The following is a 6,129-nucleotide window of genomic DNA, read 5'->3' on the forward strand; positions in this document are numbered from 1 at the left end:
GTAAATACTGAGGTACTTTTATACACTGGCAAATTAAATGTTAATAAAGGCAACTCCTAAGCCCCAGGCATTGTGCGCTATCCAGAAGAGGCTGGAAAATGGCGGACCGCGCTAATGTTAGTTCAAGAGGGGGAACTTTAGTTCCAGTGGATGGGGCCGGCAATCTTGAAAATTTCATTACGCTAGGGCAAAGGTTAGAAAGCACATAGAAAGCTCACTTTTGTATGTTCGCAGCCCTACATCTCTATGTGGTGGTTGTTTGGTTGCTTCTAGTAAAATAACATTCCAGCGAAGAAAGAGACAAGGAAGTTAACACCCTCGCTTGACTTTAGCGATCATGTGCACAGTGACGAGGGGGCCAGCCTGGCCTGGCAACTCTGTGCATGAATTAAATGTGAGACGAGAGTCCTGGGTCTGCATGGGTACCACCGCTAGTAGACTAGTAGAGCAGCTCAATGAGCTACACGTAGGCATTTAAATAAAAGCAACTCTCACCAACGTTTTTATGTGTCATCACGTGCCACAGCGCCAGAGTCAATGAGACACGGACGACGGAAAAATAAAAGTGTTTGCTTTCAACATTCGCTAATGTGAGTGTGACTATAACATCATTCTCACTAGGACGCTGAGTACGAAATGTTTAGTGCCCGGCCACGCAATGCCACCCCGCGTGGTAATTTCGAGTAACCACGCATGCCAGCTGTTCTCATGCGTGCATGTATGTTTTATCGCTCGCGTTGCCGTCACTTGCCTACTACTGTACGTGACCCCAAGAAATATAGCAGATGCTTGTACTGCATAACAATGCGACATGTCCTTCGAAACTCTGGAAACAAATATTGTACTCTGATACGCTTCTGGTCACTGGTCGCAAAAAGATCTGAAGTGCACTTGTGCTTGCACAAGAATAACAAGATTGTGAAAGTTCGGAAGTGTACCTTAAAACTGAATGTGTAAGTTGATATAACCTCTTTTTCATGCCAAAGAAGTGAGCAATACTTTTCACAGGCCCCCATGCAGCAAGGGTTAAAAGTATACCACAGAGCTGGCCTGAAATCTTAAGCAAACTTCAGGCAGTTTTTCCATATTGCGCTTGACTAAATAAACGAGCCTACACAAAAAGTAGACCCGTTTTCTCTCGCCTCAAAATTAGCCCTTGGTTGACCGAGCGACTTGACAGGGTCTGATTTTGCTTTGTATTGATTATCACACGCACACAAGATTAAGGGACTTAGAAGTTCCCGTCCGAAAATACGCAAAAAAAAAAGAAAACTCGTGAGACCACACACACACACACACGCACACACACACACGCACACACGCACACACGCACACACGCACACACGCACACACGCACACGCACACACACGCACACACACACACACACGCACGCACACACACACACGCACGCACACACACACACACACACACACACACACACACACACACGCACACACACACACACACACACACACACACACACACACACACACACACACACACATGCACACACGCACGCACGCACACAGAAAGAACCCGAGGACTCCGTTACAATCCCGAATTTCACGCCAACGCCGTTGCGTCGGGATACAAATAACATGTTTTCCGTCAAAAAGGGGCTGGAGCGAGAGCGGCTCACGCGCTTGCACTGCGAGCTACTTCATCGTGCCTCCGTTTGTATAGATTCCTTTAATATACCCTTGGAGCCGCTGCGCGCCAGCTTCTTCGAACTGGATAGGAACCTGGGCTCTTCTGCACTCGCTATAGTAAAAACACGTTGGAACAAGAGATGCTGGAAAGCAAGGAAATCGAAGTAAACATGGCAGTAAAATTTCCTCTGCGTTCTCCGTCGCCTCTTGCGCCGCAGTGCGGCTGCTCTACCGCAATGACAATACAGGGTAAGATGACGGGCTGTGGGCCGCATCTCGAGGAGCCGCATCAACCAAGGCACTGCGGAGTAAGCGTCGGAAGAGAGGCTGAAGGCGCACGATCGTCCGTGAGGTGCTGCCTCAAGAAAGGATGCCGAGTCGAGCCCATCGGCTCTAAAACTCCATATGATAACAAAATAAATAAATAGATAACATGAAAGCGATAGACGGGGTGGTTAACGCGCGACTTGAAATCACCACTCGAAACTTTGACTTGTTCTCGACAAGGTCACAGCTGCACGATGCTTCGTGCCCCGCCGGCCCCCACTGTTGTGTGCCCGGCGGTGTCCTCCTTAAGGCGTCGGTGACGCTTTCATTACGGCCGACGCATGAGACGCTCCTTCCTTCGCTGTTTCAGCTTCATTCTCTTTCTTTACCGACGCTGCCATTCACTCTTTTTGTCATGATTGTTTGTTTTTTCCTTCATCTTGTTGTCGTTTTCACTCGACAAACGGAATTTCGAGACAAATCGACGGAAGACGCAGAAAGACGGCCGGCCGCGCACATCTTCGTCCAGCGGCACCTGAAATCCAGTGGGGACATACTTTTCCTTTCTTTCTTTCTTTCTTTCTTTCTTTCTTTCTTTCTTTCTTCCTTTCTTTCTTTCTTTCTTTCTTTCTTTCTTTCTTTCTTTCTTTCTTTCTTTCTTTCTTTCTTTCTCTCTTTCTTCTTTCTTTCTTTCTTTCTTTCTTTCTTTCTTTCTTTCTTTCTTTGAGCTCTGCCGCAGGGAGCAATTCGCCTGGCAAAGCGAGGTCTCCAAGGTTCACAGGTGAAGACATTTATTACCTCCGTCCTTCCCGCCATGGTTCCGTCGCAGTAATATATAGTTCCTTCCCTTCTTTTCAGTCCGTGTGCCGTGTTCGCCGCGTTCAGTGGCGTTGGTCCGCTATAGTCGCTGGCATCTGCGTCGTCCTGGGAAAGACAAAGAGCTCTTTTGATGCGAATGGCGACTCACCGGACGCCACGTTTTGGCCTTTGTATGTTTTCAGCGTCACATACTTTCCAGACACGTGGCTAGCTATTCTGGAGGACACACTCGGTGGCTTGCGCTTACGTCAAAGTGAAAAATTGGACTCTATCGAAGTAGAACGTCCGACACCAGCAGAATAACCTTCCCTTGACACTTTCTTGGCGCAAAATTTAGCTGATACACACAGTGATGAACGCGTTCATACAGGGTGATTATCTTTATGTTTCCCGAAATTTTCATAAATCGCCTGTTGCAGAGAACATAATTCTACTGCATGAGCTGGATTATTCAGAGAGGCGAACATTACTTGCACGAGAAATCGAAACACATATTTATCTAATTAAAAAATTCACTAAATAACTTATTAATTATTACTTACGGCACATATTGCAATTTACGAATTGTAGCTGGTGACGTTGCAAGGTGTATCCACTTGGAAGGTATTTCCAGAAGGACACCAGTTTGGAGATATGTGCCATCAAACTCGCCGTAAAAATGCGCTGTTGTTCCCCCACTTACTTTTCTTTAAGAAAACAAAACAAAACAAAAAAACCTTTTTCATGCGTTGAAGCACAAAAGTATCTGGAACGCCCGTGTATTACGTCCCACACTTTGGGAAATACCTCGTAACTGGTGTCATCCTGGGGATTCATTTCAAATGAATACGTCTTGCAAACTCACCGGCTCCAATTTGTAAATTTAAATATGTGCGGTAAAGTGCACTAATGGCGCAAGGCTAAAGACACAGCGGAGCTGATCGGTTCCTAGCTGGTCCTGGCTATACGAAGTGATGCTAAGTTATACAAAGTAATGCCAAGCGATGCTAAATTATACGAGGTGTATGAGCATTTCCTCGTGGTCCGTGGCATCGGGGAACGCCTCGCAAAGCACTTGCAGTCCGAGCACACGTAGAGGTAGTGGGGCGAAAGCTATGTACAGTGTACGGGAGGAGCGCAGCAGACAACGCGCTGGGGTGACCTCACGGCGCCTGCGCAGTAGCGCGCAGCTGGTGGGAGCTCGGCCGAGCCGCCGCCAGAGGCGCCTGCTGCAGTCACGGACACCGCGAGCTTTCGGCGCTAATGCGGGGAAACGGAGAAGCGCGGATGCCGTCGGCAACACCTCTGTGCGTTGCCTCGTTGGTGCTGCTACAATTTGTTTCTCTCTCGCCCTCATAGTCTCTTTCTCTCTCCCGAGCATAGCGCGTGACGCTCCGCGAGGTGGTTGCTAGGCAACGCAGTGGCAGGCGGCACACATTACGGCCGGCTTAAACAGCTCCGCTGTTAATAATTAATAAGTTAATTAGTGCAATTTTGCGAATTAGTTGATTAGTTGTTTCGATTTCTCATGCTAGTAATGTCCGCCTCTTCGAATAATCCAGCTTAGGGACAAGAATTATGCTATCTGCCGCAGGTGATCTTTAATTATTCCTGGAATCATATAAATCCTAACCCCGTACACTGTGCAAAGTAAATTTGTTTTCTTACAGTTTTACAAGACGGTTTGCGTAAGCGTATCACTGCGATCTTGCGGGATGTAGAGCGTTTTAGATAGCGGTAGCAAATATTTATTGCGCTTCCAAAGGAATCTTTTAGGGACACTGAAAAGGGAATGTTAAGTGAAACTGAATTAGTGAAAATAACACTTATGCAAACGCCAGAAACATCAGCCATACCGTGAGCAGGGTTCACGGTAAGCCGGAAAAGACGAAATAACAAAACACTGGATTGAAGTTTCTGCACTAGCTTCTCGTGACGTCTAAGATTGCGTGCAGAGCACGCAAAAAAAGAAGAAAAATAAAAAGACGTTACGCCCTATTTCTCTTAAGAGCAACACTATGGCCCCTGCAGGTTGCGGGAGGAGGAGGAGGAGAGAAAGATAAGGCAGGGATGTTAACCAGAAATGTGTCTGGTTGGTTCGTGGACTTGGAAACGCGAGGAAGTGACCACATCCCAACTTATCTCACGATAGAGGAGCTGACTAGCTCCAAGTTCTCCGGTGCCGTCCAATCCAGTCGACTGGCGGAAATTTAAATCAATTCCTGGAAGACTGCTGTCGAGACGAGATACCATCCAGCCTAGGGGATGCAATAAAAGGTGTCTTACAGACTGCCACACATTCGACATTGAAAAGCTCCAAACGCACCGAATCCGACATCGAGCTAGAGAAACTTCGCGCACTTCGCCGCCGTGCGGAACTAAGATATAGGCGCACAAAGTCCATTCATGATTTGATATGGGCCAGATGCACACAGAAGAAAATACAGCGTCGGATGAATAAGCTGGCTTCACAACGATGGGCGTCATTCTGCGAGTCTCTGGATCCCCGAAAGCCTTTGTCTCTTATATGGAGAACTGTTCGGGGCCTCCAAGCAACCCCTGGACAGCGCCACCCCTTTAATTCCCTCGCTCTTTACCTACAATGCAGCGAGATTGAAGTCGTAGAATCTTTCTGCAGGAGGATTGCCGGTGTAGCAAGTTCCACTGGAACGCAGACTCCTGACCACTCACCATCCTCACGTGATCCCCGTATGGAGTGCCTTTTTCTCTGGACGAACTTGAAGCTGCGTTCGCTTTATGCAGGGTTCCTCAGCCCCAGGACCAGATGGCATTACATACCGCGCTCTGTGTAACCTTGGTGAACGAGTCCGAATGGCACTCTTGCTCCTGTACGACTCGTGGCAGACAGGCACCGTTCCCCAGGAATGGAAGCCAAGTCGCCTGATTCCGCTCCTCAAAGCTGGCAAGTCGCCTTTGGACATTTCGTCATACCGTCCGATCGCGCTTGAAAGTTGTGTAGGAAAAGTAATGGAACGGATGGTTCTAACACAACTGTAGTGGTACCTAGAGCACTATGAAATTTACTCAGACACGTTGATATTCAACCGACAAGTGATATCGGTCAGCAGGAGTCGCAGGTTCTTGGGAGTTGTGATTGGCAGAGATCTGTCCTGGACTCCTCGCGTCAACCACGTGAAAAAGCACCTGATGGCTATTTGTCATCTGTTCAAGTTCCTTGCAGGAAAGAACTGGGCGGTATCCACACAATCCATGTTACAACTATACAGGGTGTTGTTTGTTGGGTTCCTCCGGTACAGCCTACCTGTTATATTCAACACCTGCAAAACTAATTTGCATACAATTCAGGGGCATTCAGGCGCAAGCTCTTAGGATATGCCTTGGAGTACCACGCAGTGCGTCAACGGCTGGAACTATCATCAGTGCTCAAGATTAT

The sequence above is a fragment of the Dermacentor silvarum genome, chromosome 1, assembly GCF_013339745.2.
Source record: "Dermacentor silvarum isolate Dsil-2018 chromosome 1, BIME_Dsil_1.4, whole genome shotgun sequence".
Taxonomy (NCBI): Eukaryota; Metazoa; Arthropoda; class Arachnida; order Ixodida; family Ixodidae; genus Dermacentor; species Dermacentor silvarum.